This window comes from Grus americana, chromosome 4 (genome assembly GCF_028858705.1).
Source record: "Grus americana isolate bGruAme1 chromosome 4, bGruAme1.mat, whole genome shotgun sequence".
In the NCBI taxonomy this organism is placed as follows: Eukaryota; Metazoa; Chordata; class Aves; order Gruiformes; family Gruidae; genus Grus; species Grus americana.
Window position 1 is genome coordinate 66,543,101 of NC_072855.1, and position 21,560 is coordinate 66,564,660.

At 41.4% G+C, this 21,560-nt stretch overlaps 1 protein-coding gene across 6 annotated transcripts in view; it reads left to right on the plus strand.

Moving 5' to 3' along the window:
- NR3C2 (nuclear receptor subfamily 3 group C member 2) overlaps window positions 1–21,560 on the plus strand; it is a 222,717-nt gene that overhangs the window by 129,899 nt on the left and 71,258 nt on the right. The gene's annotated exons all lie outside the window — the stretch shown is intronic.

The window sequence follows — 21,560 nt, forward strand, 5'->3', positions numbered from 1 at the left end:
TATAATTGATCTGGCTGCCTGGACACAGTGCTGCTGAGGTGTTTTGTAATGCCTGGTACAATACAGCGGAAAATGAATAAAGCATGAATGAACATTCAAATTGCAGTTTGCAATTGGACATAAGTATATGTATAAGATCTTCTATATCAAACAGCAGAAAGCATATCAAATATCATAAAACATCCTTAGTCAGATGCTTTAACTCCTTACAGCTATGGTACTGCTTCTTAAGAGATACTGCTTTATAACATGCTGTTATCTACCTGCGTTGGCAGCCTATCGAAGCAATGTTATAATTTTCACTTTTAGTAGCAAATAGCACTTCTTTTCTACAACCCTCAAGGTCAGAAAATTTTTAGAGCCTGAAAAGGCTCCTCCAGTCTCAGGTTAGGTAGTCAAGAGCCAAAAGCGGATAATCCTGCAAGGTGCCTTCAGCCAAACAGTGTTAAAGATAAGGAATTTTGTAGTGTTGTGGCTGAAAGAAATTCTAAAGAGTTAAAACCTCAAAATAAATATATAGATACATAAAGCTAGAAATAAAACATCTTTTTGTACCTCCTAATCCCATTTTAAATAAGAGGGTGGGAAAACAGTCTCCAGACAAAAAAAAAAAGAGATAAAATGTATGTACAGATCTGTCTGTTATAGACAGAGAGGGAACAAGGCATCTGCTAGTATCTTGGATATAAATAGAGTGGGAAAAGGTAATGGCAAATCTCCCATTGCCTTAAAAGAAGCCAGGATTTCAGCCTTTTTTTTTTTTTTTTTTGTAGCACAGTTCTAGGTTGTTGAAGGTTGGGAGTGTCACTGTTAGGTTTCAAGTCTAGGCTTAGACTGAGGCAGTTTTATCAGGTTTTTTAGAAACAATAATGGCCTGTGGTCAGCTTTGAGGACCAGAACTCTTTATTGTTTAAGGAGAGAAAATTCGCTAAGACAGCATTGTTACCTAGTTTTAACCTATGAAATTGTTTGGTGCCATCTCTCATGGCTGAGTTGCCAAATCCGGACCCTAAGAAAGGGAATGTGGGTCAGTCAGTCCATTCCCACCTATTTCAAGAGTGATGATGATTATGTGGGGCTTTTGTATGCACCTTGTCCACACTAAGAGTGAGCAGAAACAAGCAGGGTTCTGTTCAGTGTCCTCAGGTGTCAGGTGAAGGTCTGCCAGGAGCTGCTGGCACTAACAGGGAGCTCCCTACGTGCTGCAGAGCTGATGCAGCGGCTTGGGCGGCTGTTGGAGTGAGCTTTCTCTGTACTGTGTGTCACCTGCAGTTGTGTGATACAGGTGCAGCTGAAGCCTAAAGTCTGTGTTCAGGCTCTGCATGCAGCAGATGAGAGTATGTGCTTGGGACTCCTGCTTATTTACTCTGAGGGTGACTGAGCACTGGGACAGGCTGCCCAGAGAGGTTGTGGAGTCTCCTTCTCTGGAGATATTCAAAACCTGCCTGAATGCAATCCTGTGCAACCTGCTCTAGGTGATCCTGCTCCAGCAGAGGTGTTGGACTAGATGATCTCCAGAGGTCCCTTCCAACCCCTACAGCTCTGTGATTCTGTAAAACTTGCTGATGTCCTCCTCCTGTTCACGGGCAGTGTGGCAGACCTTTTCTTTTCCCGTTTCAGGGTTTGGAGTGGCTGGGCTGCCTGATGTTGTTGCATCCTCCCCCACCTCTTTCTGCTCCTCTGTGTGGGTTCTTATATTAGGTGCAGTGATGGGTTTCAGGGCTTTCAAGCTGCTTGTTTTGTTGGATTTTTTCAGTTTGCTATTTTAAAAAATATATTGGGGAGAAAAATAATGAACTTTGCAAAATCACAACTTAATATGAAAATAATGAATGCTAGTGGCCTCCGTCGTCTTTGCTTATCTGTGCCACATGTAATGATTGCTAATTCAGCCTTAATTACACAATCACATACAACTTTTTCCATTAGACCTCTGCCTTGTTCATTGAACAGATTGGATAACGTTCAATTAATGAGCAGCTATTCAATTTCTTGTATTTTTCTCATTGCTAAATGTATGGTCCTGTGCCTTCACTGCTGATTGCTATTCATCCCTTGCTCAGAAGACATAATTACTTATTTCTTATAGGGCTTTTCTCTGGTGCTCATCACTATAATATCCAAGTGCTTCACAAACATTGTTTAATTTATCCTTGCAATGCAAGATAAGATGAGTGGTTATTACCTCTGTTTTACAGTCGAGGAGTTAAGACGCAGATTAAGCTCACACATACCCACTGATTTGGGGTTCATGATTTATGATACTTAGCACCTCAGAGGGGCAGAAGTACTTGGCATTTTATAGCACTTAACATGTCCAAAGTGGAATTACCATTGATTTTACTTGAAGCTGTGATTGCTTAGACCACTGCAAATCAGACTCTGGATTTCGAGTGGGATATTCAGGAAATGAGGAGGATAATTAGTGATTTTTCTTGTTTATTGTTATAAAGTAAGTCCATGGCAAAGGAGTTGCAGTCCAATTCTCCAGGGCACTATTCAGCTGCCTCAGGCATTGACTTTCCCTCTCCTCCCTCCCTCTCTCTCTCTTTCTTCTTTAAATCTCTATCATCCTTTATGTACTTTTTCAGTAGCATACAAATGTGGACTCCAAGGACAAGAGTCCTTTTGACTTTGTGGTCCTGTTTCAACCTAAATCACCATTCGCATTGTCCCCAGAATAAGCTAGAGGTCTGGCAAGGCAGATCAAGGGTGTAGAAGAAAGACATAATGTAGTTGAAGACTACTATCTGTTGTGAGGTTAGGAATTCAGGTTTTGAGGGGTTGGGAAGTCTCAGACTTCTTACCTGCTCAGTGACAGCAACCGGAGCAAGGTTCCTCGGTGGTGGTCATGTGCAGGAAACATTGATGATGGTGGTGCTTCCTAGGAAAGCTACTTGCAGCTAAATAGCGACAAGGTGCCCCAAAGTCTTGGGAGCTGTGCCTAAACCACTTGACTGAAGTGAATTTGGGAAGACTGTAATCCAGCTTCTCTGGTACTTGCATTAGAGGGAGCTTATGTTATGGTCCCTCAAATTCATCCTTCCTTACCTTTGTTCACAGAGTACATCCCAACATGTGTAATATTTCAGTTTGAACCTTTACACTGTGTAAGTTTTCTGCACAGGTTACCAAAACACATTATTACGATGTGGTTAATTTACCATCTTTTCTGAATGTGCTGCAGATGTTTTGCAGTATAATTTTTCTTTTTAGAAGCTATACTTTTCTTTCTGTTGTTTTGTTTCAAGCTTCCTTTTGCAAAACTTCATCTGAGTTTCTTTGATATGGAAGATATGCCTTAATCACTTTGTGCCTTTAGAACTATCAAAGGCTGTGCTAATATGCGTAGGTTTATGAAAAGAACACTGTTTTGTGTGGATTAACTTTGTCCAGATGAGGGAGCATTATCATATAATCACAGAATTGCTGAGGTTGGAAGAGACCTCTGAAGATTATCTAGTTCAACCCTCCTGCTCAGAGCAGGTTGCTCAGCATTGTATCCAGGTGGGGTTTGAGTATCTCAGAGGGATACATGGCTGGCAGAGACTCCACAGCACCTTGGAGCAACCTGTTTGACCATCCTCATTGTAGAAAAAAAATTATAAAAAAGTATTCTTGCTCTTCTTGAAGACAGAAGTGACGTTATTCCTACAGTGACTGCATCCTTCTAGTCCTTGCAAGCCTCGCTCAATTGCCATGACCTTTCAAAGATAATCAGGGGTGGTCTGTCAGTGGCATGAGTCAGCTCTCTCAGCGCTTGTGGGTGCAGCCCATGATGTCCCATTTGTTATATGCTTCCTAGGCTGGTCCTCCTCCTCCCACCGGGTAAGTCTTCCCTACTCCAGACTTTCCCTCCACTGTTGCTTTTTAAAGCAAAAGGGTATGCTTTGGATTTAGTTGATTCTCATGTAGAAAATGTCCCTGACCTTTTTTTTTTTTTTTTTTTGCTCTATCAAATTGCTGTGCTTTACATTGACAGGCTTTGCAATCTACTAGTTGAAAATAGCTCTGACCAAAGGAAGTGAGTGCAGGAGAAAACCAGCCAAGAGTTACCCTCTCAGAGCCTGGTTAACTGCTAGAGGGGCTCAGGCTTCTGCCTGGACCTAACAAAGATCTCCCACTGGCTCACACTGCTAGTTAATATGTGGCTGCAAATGAGACAGACTTAAAAGCTCTGTCAAGTCTGAATGATATTCTGCCTCTCAAGACTGACTCCCATGCTTCCTAACAGATCATTCTTTTCTGATTTAATAAATAATAATTTTTAAAAAGGTCCATCTACAGCTTTTCTTCTACTGGTACACCAGATGACCAGTAATGAGAGCAAAAAGCTGTAATGGAATTACTGGTTTTGGCAGTAGGTTTTTATGTTTATTGAAACTACTCAATGACTCTTGCCTGGAAAAGAATATCTGAGGAAATTCAAAAGGACTAAATAAATGCCTCAGAAAATAAATGTGGAAAGGTTATATTTTAGAAATTTATTCCAGAGATTTAGAACGTAGGCTGACTTTCAAGTCACAGGGTGAGAAAAATACCAAAATGGAAATAGCCTCTGCAATAGAAAGACAGATGCCTTATTTTAAAACACAATGTGATGTCTGTAAAAAAGAAAAGCAATATAACATTGGTTTAGAAGAAAATTGGGTTTCTTTGAAACTTTTGGTACTGTTCTTGCAAGATGCAACAAATGGCATTGTAGTTTGTGTGTTACTGACCATTCTGATAAACAGAATATTTTGAATTCTTGTAATTTAATGTTTCACACCCTTTCCAGAAAAGGTGTCATTACTATCAGCATTAACGCAGTAGTATCAGAATTCTACATCTTGTCTCATTTGCCTTTAATTCTTCTTGATTCTTGCTGAAAACCGTATCCAGAATATAGTGGCATTTTCTCCACTCATTTCCTGTTCATGACATACTTGCTTTTGTTCGGGCTACTACCAAACATAAGAACTAGAGCATAGTTTTCTCATTTGTACCTGCCTATTTATTTTACTTCATCTGGAAATTGGTTTATGTTGCACTCTAATACAGAAGAGGACTGGACTTGATGTTTTGTACTTAGTGTTGCAAAGCCCACTCCCTCATTTCTTTACATGTAACAAATAACTACCGAGACTGGTGTATTGGAAGTAGACATATGGCAAACAGTTCTTGCAACGTCAGAGCAGCGTGCTTATTACAGAGCAGGGTGATGGATGATATTAAAAAAGGTAATGTTACTTTCTTAGGGAGAGACTGTATGATGCTGTGTGTGGGAATAGATCAGAAAAACTGAGCTGTAACTTTTTCTAACAGGAACAATTTAAACTGCAGTTGGAAGGTTTACAAATCTTTTGCATGCTCTGCACAAGTGCTCTGCTAAGCCTTTTCTTCATGAGGCTGGGACAGTGTTTTTAATTTAAAGCTAATGCCTGTGGGGAAAAAGCGCAATAGTCCTGTACTTTCAAAACTTGGGCATTTATGCAAGTTTTCTATAAACATTTTAGAAATCTAACTATATTATTCCATTTCTGAAAGAGCATTTTTTTGTCAAGGGTATTTAGCTGTAGATGGGTATTATTATATGTATTTTCACAGGCTTGTGCTTTAATTTTTTTTCTAAGAATAATTATATATTTGGAGCTAAGCATTCAATTATTTATTCATCCATTTTACCACGTGGACTTAGCAAATGGACTTGTGTTAGCCTATACACCATATCATGCATGCAAATTCCACTCTTAACAATACTGCTTGAAATAATGTAAGTGATAGGTGCTAATTTTCTCTGATACAACAGAATGATAATGATGGACTATTGGGAAAAAATAATAATAAGTACTTCTTAGGTTGTGTGCACTGGCATACTAAACTATTCATAAATTCTAAAAAGGGGAATGAAAAGACACTAACCTATTTAAAAATGTCTTTTACTTGCAGTCTTTTTAGTAATAACAGGAAGACAGTATTCCTACAGTGACAGCACCATGTTCATGAATTAAACTATTAGGTTGTATATTCATTAGTTTGGGGGGAGGGCAGTTGTTAATGACTTCATATGCAAGGTGCACACTGAGTTCTAGATATTCAAGTATTTTATAGAGCCCTGGGAACTACAAGTGGTATTTCATATTCTCATACTTCTGCAGTGTCATTATGTAGGTAGTCTGTGCCGAATGTAGGGCAGCAGGCAGTCTGTCAAGTACAGTAGATATGTGTGTATTTTAATACAGCAGCATTGCAAACAGCTTTATAAAAGAAATTAGGGTGTTGGAAAATAATGCAAGCACTTGGATACAGTAGTCACACTGAGCTGCATCTTTTCTTGTTTCACTGTTATGAAGGAATCCACTTCCACGGAAGAAGTTATGAAAGAATACCTACCAATTATTCTGTGTTAATTATTCATGTAAAAGTAGGAAGAGGAAATATGACAAGGATGAGATCTTTCACTGACTGTTTAATAATAAAAGATCATTCGTGGAAAGCATACGAAAAAGTGAAGGACATAAAAGCACAAGCAAAACATATATATTAGTACATACTCAACAAGTTCTGTAAGACAGAACAGGGTTGAACAGCAGAGGTTTTTTGAACAGCATTTGAAGTAAATTTGCTTATTTGAGCATCCCTTTTTCCACAGAGTTAAAAAATGTTCCAGAAATAGAGAACTGAAGAGCAGTATCATCTTTTTGACTTTCATTTCGGCCCTTCCTATTGCCATTTTCATGCTTACTATATTTTCTATTACTATTCCACTAAGAATGGGAGAAAGTCCTTGTTACTATCACCATTCTTTCTGTCCTTGAAGCCTTCAGTAATAAGTTCACAGTGCAAGAACAATAAGCCACCAAGAAAAAAAAGTGGGAAATGCTGTGTACTTCTACAAGCAAAGGTGCCCACTTAGATTCATCAGGCAGACAGATCTAAAGTATTGCCATATAATGCAGGTGGGTGTAATCCAAAATCCATATGCATGTGCATTATGTGAATTTATGCAATCCATAATCCAAAATCAGTATGCATGTGAATTTCTTGGAGGCTTCACTTAAAATGAAGATTGTCAAATGGAGAAGTGAGGGAAATCCTTTGAATTAAACTATTTACATCTACATGTGGGATGAATTAGGATTTCAGTTGAAATCAGAAAGAAAGGTTCAGAAGGAGAGGGGAGCGGGGGGCCTCTGACAGGAGCAGGCCACAGTAAAAACATTTCTCCCGTTCCAGATATGGAGGTAACGTGTTAAAGTGGGACTTGCCAGGGCTAATAGAGGAAGATTAAATTTAAAGTGAGAGAAGGATACTTGTTCAGAAAAAACTCCTGGGACTCAGGCCCATCCTGTCTCTGTCACAGAATGAGCTGGCATGTGCTTGCGTCCGTGTTTAGCTTGTGTATTTCTCCTGTGCTTTTACCATTTGCTCTGTATGCTTCCTCAGCTCTCTGGGTCTGTGATAGGAGAAGGGTTTACAAACAGCAAACCCATCTGAGAACATAAAGAATACATGTGATAATCCAGGCCCTGCCAAAATTCAGCCTGAGGGACGTGGGGGCCATGTGGCTGAGTCTGTGAAGGGGTAAAATAGCAAACCTGTCTCCAGAGGAGGGCAGTCAAAAAGGATTTGGGGGACTGGGTCTGAACAGGCTCATCTGCAGCAGTGCAACAGCTGTTCTGTAGTGCATGTTAGTAGACTGCTCATGAACCTGGTGATAGCTGAAGTCAATGTGTTGCTTCCCTTTCTTTGAGATGTGGGCTTTTTCTCAGTTAATATGTGCAGTGCAGGTAGTATGTTTATTCACAGTTTGGTCAAATTTATCATATGTACTCATTTTCATTAATTAACTTGTCAGGTTTTTTCTTTTTTATTCTCTCTCCTCTCCCCCCGCCATATGTAAGCATACTGTACCTTTTGTTTCCTGGGAACCCTTGACCCTCAGCAGAACCGTGGCTTCTCAGTGCTTGATTAGCTGGGTTAATTTCATTTTGCACAACTATAACTAATGGCCATTTAAAACTGCCAGAAGCCCGCTGTGGGTTTCTCCTCGTGCCTGACCGTATTTGTGAGCAGCGCATTAATCAGCACTCTCTGTCACGCTTTATTGCTTAATGATGAGGGTTAACTGACCACTTCCTACTAATAATGAAAAACAGAGGTCAGCAATCACTGACTGAGCAAAGAGAGGATCTCTTCTGACTTGTACTTTTACTCCTTCATCTTCGAGCAGCTTCAAATGTGTCCGCTCCACCACTTAAACATGAACATTTATCTTTAAAGTTCATCTTAATTATAGATCAATCCATGTCATGTGTTTACCCAATCGAAGTAATCAAAACCACTGAGCTAGTTACCTAATTAAAGTTGATGCAGTCGTATGTGCAGGAAAACATTGTTCGATTTAGCAAAGTCTGTTTTAGGAGTGTGTAGTTACAGCCATAATGTAATGTGTGGATGTAGCACTAGAGCTCCCCAGCCCAAACATTTTTATGCTAGTTTAGTAATCCATGTCCCTTCCAAAGTTTTGTAGTTTAATTTCTGTGTGCAGATACAGAAACTGTCATAGTTCACCTTACTTGCAGGTTTTGATGGTACTGGTTCACAAATTCATGTTGAAGGATACTTTCAAATTTTTCTTCCCCAAGTTTGTAGTTTTATCACAGTTTTTGGTTTGTACATGGGACATTATGCTAGCCACTGTGGTGGTTGGCCTCGCTGGCCAGTGGGCACCCGTGCTGAGGTGGGCAGAAGTTACCCCCCTACCTGAACAGCCGGGCTGTCAGTGTGCACTGAGCGGGGCACAGCCAGCATTCGCCTGCCTCCCGTCAGCTATAGGGTGTGCTTGCCTCTGCCCCCCAGGCAGAGCTGCGCAGGGAGGCTGGGCTGCACAGAGGGTCTGTGGGAGCGTAGAGCCTGCTCCTGAGCTGCTCGGCTCAATGGTTAGGACCTTAAAGCTCCATTTCCTCTTCCTACAAAGTTTTAGAAAAGCAGAGAACATAAATTAAAAGCCAATGTTGTCATCATTTTCTAAGGTAAATATTTATTTGAATTCCTGAAGCTGAACTCCAGGTTATGAGAGAGATTTTGCAGTCTCCTGTATCAGCACAGCGTATCAAGTGCTGTGGAGCTGCTGTAATGCCTTCTGTGCTGCTCTTCTTGGGAACATGCGGGCCAAAGGGGGAGAGGTGAAATGGGATGCGTGTGGGACATCCATCCCTTGCACAGCACTCGTCTGCTACAGCAGCACCTGATGGACCACTGTCAGGCTGTGTAGCTGTCTGGTACGAGTAAACTGGGGGCCAAACAGTGTTTCTTGGCGTCTTTCTTGCGTCCACAAGTTTCTGTGGCTGCCACCAGCCATTTTCCCCATGCCTACAGAGAGCAGCAGAGGTGGCACCAGGCCTGTTTCGGGCTCATTCACCAAGATAGGCTTGGCAAATGAGGTCTCAGGGGCCATGAAAGCTTGTGGGCAGAGCTGGAGTTGCAGGCAGCAGAGCTGGGACCACCGGCACCTGGCTCCCGCTGCCTTACTGGCAGCCACTGCCTTGCATGGACACCGGTACCCCAAGCAGGGGGTTGTCAACCTCCTTGGAAATTAATCTCTCTCAAAAATCCTAAACACTAAAAAAAATCAGGATGTGGGAGTGATAGGTCAGGCTCAGTGCATCAGTAGATGCTTTTAATATTTTTGGCCTTACTCTCTTTTGCCTTCAGTTTCTAATCTGTAAAGTAGAAATGGTTGTGCCATCTTCCAGGGGAATTGAGTCTTAGGTTTCCTGCATTCAGCCCTAATGGTGTAGAGAGGTAATATCTTGACTTTCTGCCCCAAATAATTTTCTTCTCAGCTGCTCTGTTTATCCAGTTACCACCCATCTGCATCCCCTGCCCCTTCTGCTTCTGGCCAGCACTCACCTCTGGATCTTTTTTTTTCTCCTTCAGTCATCAGCTTCCACACAATCAGACTCTCCTGACTGTTTCCCCTCTTCCTCAGCTTCTCCACTATCCCACTGCCTACATTTCCTTCCTTCCTCCACTGCTTTTTTTGGGAGCCTTTCTCCTTCCAAGTCTACTACCTCCTGAAACTCCTGTCCTCCCTCCTCATTAAGCCTTTGGTGGTTCCCTTTGCTCTCGCAACCTGTGCCTTGTTCCTCTTCCCTCTGAGCTCTTCCCTTGCCACGTCCTGAGAGCACGATGGGGATTTTCTGCATGGAGTCCCTGTGCCAAAGCATTGCCTGGCATGTGGAGGAGATGGCTGGAGTACAAGCTCAGCTCAGACCTTCTGCCCTGGTCCAAGCTCTTTGCAGAAGGAAATTTTGGAGGTTGGCAGCCAACCTCCACCAAAACCTTTGCAAATCATATCACGTACAAACTGCAACTTTTCAGTGTTTTATACTGTGATCCGTTATAATTTTAAGTGATAATGTATGAGATGGCAAAAGGCACATCTGTGGTATCAGAGCAGTGATGCTTCAAAGGGTCTGTCTCAAAGTGTGAAGGCTCTTGAGCTTCTCAAATATGTCTGCGAAAAATGTAACACGGGGGAAAACCAACATGTTTCTCCCTACCCTTATTCACAAACTTACTTTGCACTAAGCTTAGTACTTCTAGCTGATACATTCTTACACTCGCAAAATAAAATTCAGCCTGAGGCAGACATCCAGCATGGAAAATTTCAGCCCTAGCTGCTAATGTGTGGTGAAGTTATAAGCAATAGAAAATGAGGTCTTAAAATGAGAAGTGTCAGGTAACCTTTAACTATATGTAGTCCTACAAGATCCACTGATGATAATCTGATTTTTGACAGATTTCATCCAATTTGCAGATTCATTTTGACATTGTCCTGATTTTGAGCTGGGATAGAGTTAATTTTCACAAGAAGCTGGGAGGAGACACAGCCAGGACAGCTGATCCAAACTAGCCAGAGGAGTATTCCATACCATATGATGTCATACTCAGTATATAGAATTTTCTCATTTTGTTGTACTGTGTAATACCGACTTATGATATGATAACATTACTGGTCATGACGTTAAGCTGGTATTTGTATGTATCATTGCTGTCATGCCTGTACCTCAGATAACATCTCTTGGAATTTATTAATAATCGCACCCAAACTATGGGGAAGACGGGGCAGATACTTTCTTCCACTCTTTCACCTCCCCTTTTTTCTTCAGGCTGGTTACAGCAGCTATTGAGAATTTTGAATACCCTTGGGATGTTCAAGCCAGCATGCTGTTATTGCTGTGTCTCCTGAATGTGTTTTGGGTCTTGTTCAGGGTTACAAAAAAAATTGTTTTAAGAATACCACCCAGAGATCTGCCCTGAGGCTGGATGGTCATTGGTGGCATGGATGTGGGAGAATATGGTCAGGTATCTACAGAACTTCTCACACCCAGTGTTTTAGAACTTCAGAACAGCTACAGGACTCTGAAGTGATAGAATATTTGAAAGGAAAATGCTGTGGCTATTCCAGAGGCACAATTTACCTCCCTGTGCTGGGCCCTGGCCAGTACCTACCAACCACTGCTCAATCTTAGGCAGCACCCTCGGGCTAAAGAGGGGGAAAACAGGCCGACATGCGCTGTGGCTACTCAAACCCCAGTGACAGGCACTGCAGCTGAACCAAAAAAACAACCCATGCTGGTATCAGTTGCCCCCATACAGAAGACGACAACATACACAAAAAAATCAGTTTGCTTAGTAAGGGATGATGATGAACCAGGACCATCAGGAGAACAGGAGGAAGAAGCAGAACCAGAGGAAATCACCCAATCCCTGTCCCCGAGTGAGCTGCAAGATATGCAGAAAGATTTCAGCTGCTGTCCGGGCGAGCACATCGTTACCTGGCTGCTCTGATGCTGGGATAATGGGGCCAGTAGCCTGGAATTATAGGGTAGGGAGGCCAAGCAGCTGGGATCCCTGTCCAGAGAAGGGGGCATTGACAAGGTGATTGGGAAAAAGACACAAGCCCTCAGTCTCTGGAGGTGACTTCTGTCAGGCTTGAGGGAACGGTATCCCTTCAGTAAAGATGTTGTATGTCGTCCAGGCAAGCAGACAATCATGGAGAGAAGTATCCAGTACCTGAGGGAATTAGCTGTGCAGGAGATGGTTTATTATGACCCAGATAATGCGCAGTTACCCACAGACCCCGATGAAGTCCAGTGTACCTAAGCCATGCGGTGGAAGTTTGTATGGAGCACACCATCGTCGTATGCCAACTCATTGGCAGTAATGGACTGGAAAGGCAAAGAGTCACCAACAGTGGATGAAGTGGCTGGCTGACTCCAGCAATACAAAGAAAGTTTCTCTTCCTCCCTCACCTTGGCTGTGCTCTCCCAGCTTCCTGTGCACCTGGCAGGGTGTGAGAAGCTGAGAAGGCCTTGACTTAGTGTGGACAGTACAACTACCCAGCAACAACTAAAAACATCAGTGTGTTATCAATGTTATTCTCATACTAAATCCAAACCCCAGCACTATACCAGCTACTAGAAAGAAAAATTAACTGTATCCCAGCCAAAACCAGGATACAACATAAGGGTGAGTTATTTATAGCTCAGGCCATCAAGGAAGAGATGCAATGTATAGATGGCCTTGCGATCAAGGGGTGGACTTGACCGGGGACACTATCGCACGGGTTATCCGTGAATGTGAAACGTGCTACAGTAAAGCAAGCCAAGCGTTTAAAGCTTCTCTGGTATGGAGGATGATGGCTGAAATATAAATATGTGGAGGCCTGGCAAATTGATTACATCACACTCCTACAAACCCCCCAAGGCAAGCGCTGTGTAGTTACAGTGGTGGCAGCAACCACCGGATGGCTGGAAACGTATCTGTGTCACTGCCCAGAACAGTGTCCTGGGCCTTGAAAAGCAAGTCCTATGGCATCATGGCACCCCAGAAAGGATTGAATCGAACAATGGGACTCATTTCCAAAACAGCCTTTGGCCCAGGTGTCTATAAGAGCATGGCATTGAGTGGGTGTATCACATACCCTGTCATGCACAAGCCTCCGGGAAAATCAAATGATACAATGGACTGCTACATATCACGCTGAGAGCAATGGGTGGTGGGACCCTCAAACATTGGGATATATGTTTAGCAAAGGCCACCTGGTTAGTTAACACCAGGGGGTCTACCAATCGAGCTGGCCCTGCCCAATCAAAACTTCCACATACTGTAGAAGGGAATAAAGTCCCTGTAGTGCACGTGAAGAATTTGTCAGGAAAGACAGTCTGGGTTATCCCTGCTTCAGGCAAAGGCAAACCCATCCATGGGGTTGCTTTTGCTCAAGGACCTGGGTGCGCTTTGTGGATAATGCAGCAGGATGGGGAAGTCCGATGTGTACCTCAAGTGGATTTGATTTTGGGTGAGAATAGCCAATAAATTAAATTGTATGATGTTAATTGCTAAATAACCCTGCTATTATATGTCATCGCTACTTCAATTGCAATATGCTGTATCAGTGGTATTACAGTAAGAATCACCCAAATTAACGAAGGATGAACTTTGATGAAACGAAGCAAAGCGCCATGATGATTGAACTAGAACTGACTTCAGCAACCAGTGCCCAGCGCCTTCCTTGAAATCAACATTTTTCAATGTGCAGACCATGGGCATGGGCTGTGTCAGATGCACCAGCTGCGAGCTCCAGATGTAGCATGCAACAATCCAACACCACCTGCCCTGGAAGACTGGGTTGGAAAACCTCTCCTATGAGGACAGGCTGAGAGAGTTGAGATTGTTCAGCCTGGAGAAGAGAAGGCTCTGGGGAGATCTAATTGCGGCTTTCCAGTACCTGAAGGGGCCTACAGGAAGGCTGGTGAGGGACTGTTTATCAGGGAGTGTAGTGACAGGACAAGGGGTAATGGGTTCAAGCTGAAGGCGGGTCGATTTAGATTAGATGTTAGAAAGAAATTCTTTACTGTTAGAGTGGTGAGGTACTGGAACAGGTTGCCCAGAGAGGTTGTGGATGCCCCCTCCCTGGAAGTGTTCAAGGCCAGGTTGGATGAGGCTTTGGGCAACGTGGTCTAGTGGAGGGTGTCCCTGCCCACAGCAGGGGGGTTGGAACTAGATGATCTTTGAGGTCCTTTCCAACCCAAACCATTCTATGATTCTGTGACTGTTATGACAGATGGACCACAGTCACGGACTAAATGAACTCAACAGACATTTGAGAGGGATGGCCCATAGGCTAAGGAAATTATATCTCTGTGTGTGAGTACGTATATATATATCTCCCAAGACAGGAAGAAGTGATGGTGATTAATTGGAAGTTGTAGGATCTGGGCATGACATAGATGGTATAGAATAAGGAGTGGATCATGTCCTGAATTTTGGCTGAGATTTAACTTTCAAAAGAAGCTGGGAGGTGACACAGTCAGGATAGCTGACCCAAACTAGCCAAAGGGATATGCAATACCATATGATGTCATGCTCAATATATAGCGGGGGCTGGCCAGGGAAGGAGGAGTCACTGCTCAGGGACATGCTGGGCATTGGGTTCTGGGTGGTGAGCAAATTACATCGTGTATCACTTGCTTTGTATATTCTGTTATAAGTACTGTTGTTATTTTCCTCTTCCTTTGCTGTGCTAGTATACTGTGCTTATCCCAACCTGTGAAATTTACCTTTTTCTTCTGATTCTCCTCTCCATCCCACAGGGGAGGAGAGGGGAGAGTGAGCAGCCGCATGGTGCTTAGTTACTAGCTGGGGCTAAACCACCACAGACATATACTATACAAAGAAATGGGAAAAAAAGCCCCTGGAGTAGGACTTTCAAGCTTACAGATACCACCTTGTAAGTAGTGAAAGCAATGATCAACCATGCAGTCAGTTTACCTTCTGCCAAACCTTTAAAATTGTACTGCAGAAAGTCCATAAAAAAATTGTAATATAAAATCAAGTCACAGATGCACTGAAGCTGAGACCTGTTGACTTTGTGCCAGTTCTTATCTCATTCTTATAAATCTAAAGGTAGGTTGCAGGTAAATGTTTAATTATAAAAATATTGCAGAAATTGTCATGTAAAGCTTGCATTACTTGCATAAATGAAAGTCTAGGCTAGTGTGCTATTCAGATATGTATATCCAGCACAATTTTAGTAATAAATGCTGACTTTCCAGTAAACACTGCAGGCTTCTGTCTTGTTCTAGATCTCCCCCTCCTGTAGGCTTTGGTTTTTGGGTTTTTTTCCCATTTATGAGCTAAAAATTTGTCCAGGGTATTTCTCTGGAGTGGAACTGTGAACTTTGCTTATTTGGAGCATCAAGAAATGATTTTAAGCACAAGCTAGGTGAAGGGGGTTGGCGTGAGGGCACATGGTTACCTTTAAGATGACATTTCTGGGAGGCCTTGCCTATCGTTAGAGGGGCTTGGGAATTCTACATGCCCAGACACGGCTATTGGCCTGGAATGTTGTTTGGGGATTATATAGCAAGCTGCATCCCAGCAGGCTTGTTTGCAGGCTGCCTGCAGCAAGGCTTTGTTGGGTTGTTTTGTTGTTGGGGTTTTTTTCAGATTGCATGCAAAACCTGTATGAATGGTAATCACCCGTTCCCTGGATCAGACTCTGGCAGCATCTACATGACTTTTAAGGTGTCTTTTGGTAGAGCCCTGCTGACAGCTCAACAGTTATATAAAATGCTGTTTTCTTGAAAATCACTTCCCAGCAATGTGGTACATGAGATGCTAGAAGAATCCAGTTACTTTCTTGCTGGGATATAATTTGTCATTTTTCAGAACTGTTCCACCTGCTTTGCACAGGGGGTAAAAGTGTTTGCTTAGTAAGGTCCCTTTACCTGGGCAGGCTAACTTTGGTGCTGTGTGTTTGTGGCAAAGATTGCAAAGACTTGCTTACATGGATAATGCTGTTTATTTTGAATAGTCCTGTTGTCTCATGGAAAATAAACTTTAGGTGTGAATAACTCTTTCCATTATCAGCAATAAAATATGAAATTTCAAGCAATACAATCTCTGTATTTTATGGTAGCTCAGTCGTAATTCATTCCTGGGAGGATTTCACTGGTATGTAGCCTATTTTATTTTTTTTTCTTTCTTAATCTCTTTCTCTTCATCGGGTCAAAATCTTTGTGTACTCTTTATTCTTAAAACTAGTTACATGTTTAGCGCCCAAGGCGAAAGGGCTTAAGGCACGTGACTGGAGACTTGAACTAGGCTGTTATAATTTCCCGTCTCTAATTATCAGAGAAGTTACAGGCGGTTAAAGGGCTACTTTAAATTTTCTTGGTAAATCACTCCCTCCGGCTTCTAATCATTTCCGTTCCACTTCTCTGGACTTCCTCCAGTTTGTTTATATCTTCCAGTAATGAAGTGCCTGAACTGCATACAATATTCCAGGTGTGGCTGCAAAAGAAATGCATAAAGAGAGCACTGCCATGCCAACCTGCTCCGCTGTGTAATGCTCCTACAGAAAGAGCCAGAGGTGTTATTGGCGCTTAGTTCTCCTCTGCCGCATTGCTGCTTACATCCAGATTACCCTCTTATTCCTGGGTGTCTTTCGATGTTGATGCTTTCCAAATTTTGCTTTGTTGTTAACTCTTTATTTTGGATTACTCCTTTGGTACATGTAGTAGCATTTTTCCAACTGCGATTTTACTGCTTGTTTCCTGTCTTTCCTTCTAATTTCTCCACACCCTTTTGTATTATTTTTCTGTCCACACTTATGCTGACAACTCCTCCTCTTTTCTTCCTGCATTCAATGAAAAGATCAAAATAAGCAGTAGTCCCTCTGATACTCCACAGGATGTGGATCTTCCCAGTGTGATAAACTATCTGCATTTGGCAGTGGCTTATCCTCAGTAGGAATTGGCTGTAGAAATTCTTAATGGAAGAATTGATATAGGGTCTTCTCATCAAGTAAATCTTGCCAAATAATAACAATAAACTGGATTCTAAATTTCTTGCTTACTGTATAAACAGATTTTTAAAGTGTGGAATAGAAGGAGAGGAGAGGTTAGTGGGATGAGAAGTGTAGTGGTTGAAATGAACTGGGCATTGTGTATCAGTGAATGAATAAAATACATTTCCTGCATGAATGCGTCTCCAACAGTATTTCCATATCTGTGTACTTCATCCTTTAAAGTATTCCCAATCTGCTGGGTGGCTCAACATCTTCAGGGACCATTACCTTGGAAATACAAGGGGTAAGGATGCTCCTAGAGGCAGGAGGAGTACGCTGTGCCCAGGAGCAACTAGCACTACTTTTTTTCTGCAAAGAAATAGTGGATTTTTTTACACTTACGGCCTGATTTCCCCTTTTACTTGGTGTAGACATCTAAACTTTAGTAAAATACAGGTAAAGCACTGCCATTCGTATCCTGCACATTCTTTTGCTTATTTTGTATAGGTATAAATGGCTTCATACTCTTTGGATAGTTTCAGCTTTGCCTTGCCAAAAACACTACTGCAGGAGAAAGTGTGCAGTCCAAGAAAGCCCATGGGGACAATGGTGTGCCTCGTTCAGAGGCTGGAGAAGCTTTGCAGAGGTTTCATCTGGTCATATGCTCTCCTCACCATGACCTACACACTCTGCTTTTTTTTTTTTTTGTCCTCCTGAAACTCATGCCTTTTGTGCTTCTACAGTATTTTGAGTTTTATTCTCTGACCATTTTTTTGCCAAGTTACATAGCTGATGGCTGAACTGAAGACTAGGGCACAGGTGCCGTCTGGAAAAAACAAGATTCCCCATTTGCAGCAGCACTAGTGTAGAGAAGTCTTCTGTACCAGCTTCTCCAGGCTTAGAGGGGCTGTAATGGCAGGGCAAATCAGGCTCCAGTTATCTTCTCGTAGCATTTTCTCCCTTGCAAAAATTAGTTCACTTCCGCACTTCGTCTTGTGTTACAGCTACTTTAACTTTGGTCTTTCGGTTAACTGTAAGTCAGTCTGTCTGTTTGGAAAACCCCCAAAACCCAACAATGACCTATCTTTCCACATAACTTCTTAATTATTTCTGCATGTGAGTTTTGGCTGTGCTCCAACTTTGAAATCATTATGCTGCTTCAGAGTGTAAATAAGTGGGACTGGATTAATAAATTGTATGAAACACGGTGCCACACTTCATTATAATCCACTTATCAAAGTGGAAAAACCTTTTAGTACGTAAAGTGCATCTGCTTTTAATTTTCATTTTGATGTTTTCTTTGTGTGTTTTCAGACACGAGTGTACCTCTTCAGGGAGGCTTTTAATGCTGGTGCCTGGCAGTTTCAAAGTTACTTCTGAAGATGGCAAAACAGAGCTAGGAAATTTGGGATGTACTAGGAAAAGCATGGAACTGGATTATCCTCTAATAACTATAAATTGGGGTGCACTACATCACACTGAAATCTGGCATAAGTAGAAGGCAGATCAGGTTTTTGATGTTAGTGACCTTTTTAAAATTTCCATTTTTCTGAATTCAAATTTTATCACTTTTACTTACAAACCATGTTTCAGACAAGTGGAATTTTGCCTTTAGTCATTATCATTTTTTGAAAATAAAACAATTGCTTTTGATGCCAGTAGTAAAACTCACCATTTACGGAATACAAAAATACATTGTCAGCCACATGAAACTGAGGTTAAGCTCATATGATGGCTTTACACTAAATGACCACCACCCTCAATCATCCATTTCCTTCACTGACCTCTCTTGCAAGCTTTAGGTCTGATAGCTGTTGCTGAGAGATTGGGCTTTGGTAATGGCTAACTTCTGTCACTTTAAATTGCTGTATTTTATGAAGGTTAACCCAAAGGATTTTTCATGCTGTTCATGCGCTTCTTGTAAGCAATGACATTTCAATTCACGTGAGTTTGTATTAAATAGCTACTTGCACGAAACTAAAATTAATTCAGTCTGCTTAGTACTACCAGAATTTGAATTATGAAAATTTAATTAGAACTGTAAAAAAAAAAAAAATCTATGTTCAAACATGCCCCTTGTGAAGTTAAATGGGAATAGACTGAGGAGGTTTTTATTTTGTTTTTCATAAATATGTTGAATGCAAGAGGTGAGGATACATACCATTAAGGAGCAGCTACCCTAATACAGAGGTGAATTCTGGATATAAGTTATATAATAAGTGGTCTTTCGTTTTCACTGAGCAAAACAAATTTTGAAACAGCAATTATGTCAATTAAGCAGAATGATCTTTGAAAGTAGAATGGAATAATTCGATTTATGCCTTGGTGATGTTGTATTTACGCCCTGAGATGACTTTTTTCCTGTTATCCAATGTCTCTTTTTTCAGTTTTGTTTTCAGTGGCCACCATCATTTGGGTTGAAATTTGACATATTTTGACCTAAATATCCATTCCTTTATAATGAAGGGAAGACCTGGTCCCTTCAAGATCTCAGTCTGCCATATGAATTATGTATCTGAAAAATTTGGTATGCTTTAAAAGATGACTTCTTTTTTTTTTTTAACTTCAAGTGGTAATTTTATGTGTGCTGAAAATGCCAAACGCAGATAGAGTCATCCATGGCTTTAGTTGTTCAAGACCTAGGGTGAGTCCAGTGTGAGAGATCACCGCTTGGTTTCTTTCCGTGGCAAAACAAATTGCAATTCCTAGTGAAAAGGTGTGGTAATGAGGGCGTGGGTCCAGCACCCAGCATGACGGCTCTCACTTTGAGGTCATCCTGGTGTGTCGGATCCAGCACGCCTGGCTGAAGGGGGCACGGGGGGTGCCGCTTGCGAGATGATCTCCAATAAAATTTGGGATAATGAGACGAAGTTTCGATTCATCAGTGGCTTTGCTGCCATGTGATACTTTGCTCAGCCTTTTGAGGTCAGATGAGTAAGCAAAGGGTGAAGTAGCTGGTTTTGGGGGTGCAGGAGGGTTGTCTTGTTCCCTTCAGGGGTTTGTGAAGACAGACTGTGGAGAGAGGTACTTGGCAAGCCTGACCTGGATTCAGGGCTGGGACCCTGAATCTGCAGCCTGGAATTCTGTACCTGCTTCAGAGGGGTGTTTGGTGTAATGGGTGTAATACCATTTCTGCTACTGAATTTACATTTTTTGGTTTAGGTTGTTGCAGTATTTTAACACTAAACATACTGTGAAATTTCATTGTAATCGTCAAATCTTCTGCTATCCCCTCATGCTCTTTCTTCTGACTGTTTCTTTAGATTTACTTGGAATAACAGAAAGCTGAGGTTCCTGATTAAAAAAAAAAATGGAGGGAAAAATGAAGAAAATAAATAGGCAGACGTGTACATATTTCAAAGAGTAAACCAGACTCCTTTTTAAAAAGCCAGCAAACAAATGCAGAAAACTTTTAAGTTCACTTTGGTGACCATCTAATATTACTTTGGTCAACATTTCTGTGTTTGGGATCTCAAGAGATTTTGCTAAAAGGCTCTGTTGTGACAGTATCACTTGCAGCCTTTAAAAGAAAATTATTACTGACCAGGGTTCCAGAGGAAGAGATTTGTCAATGTATGTGCTGGCAATATTTTAAATTGTCGCTATTATTCATAATAATATTCATTATTATGAATTTAGCATATTTCCAGTCTGAGCTGTAGTAAACTGTACATGAAAAATGCAAGAGAAAAATATGCTTTGAAGATAATGTGTCATTCACACAGAATAAAATTTATGATCTGCTGAGCATGCTAAATGCAAGAACATAGCAGACTTGAACTTCAAAATGTTTGCAAAAACCAAAGGGTAGCTACTTTTTAAAAAAAAGTTAACAGAACATTTTCACTGAGATCAAGAGTTGGGAAAAGTTTTACTTTGTGAAACAAACTGCCTTTTTTTCTAGTAATGTCTTATATAAATAGCATGCATCTAATTGAAGGAGTCGGCCCAGAATTGCAAATTATAAAATGGAGTTGCAAAACACAGAATTAATGCTGTACACCTTGACTTTTCTGCCTGTCCTGTGAGAACAGAAGTTTTGTCTTAGTTTGCCTGTTCTATATGATTACTACAGTTTGATACATACCTGAATGTATCAGTAGGATAGTGGGGCGGACTAAGCAGTTTGAAATAGTGAATAGAGTGTAACAGGCTTCAGCCTCATAAATGCTTACAAATAAGAATATTTTTATGAAGGTATTTTCAGTACAGTATTCACTGAAGGAGCATGGCTTAGGGAGCCATACAGTCAGGTAGAAATCCTTACATTACCAATTAGTGCTCCATATTCCAGAATACCCCCCTACGCACACACCTCTCAACCATTCCCTTAAATGAACTTGGTATTTCACGCAAATCTTATTTTACACTGCATACGTCCTGAAATCCAGTTGTAACAGTGAGCTAATTGTAGAGCAGAATACTACATCACGTAGGTACATGTTAGCAGAGCAGTTGACCACTTCTATCAGCAAGAATGAAAGGGCATTTCAGTTGCAGTTTAAGATTTTTGCGTGATGGTTATTTAAAAAGTCTTTCCAGTCCTTCTAGACCATTTCTTGTACATTGAAATTTTCCACTAAAGTGCACTGAAATTTGTAGTATGTCAAGAATGCCTTATCAGATTTTTAGCATGGGAAAGCAGAAGTAGGCATCATGCATGCAACATGATCTCTTATAAATCTATCATATGTACTACTCTGCAGATAACAGCATC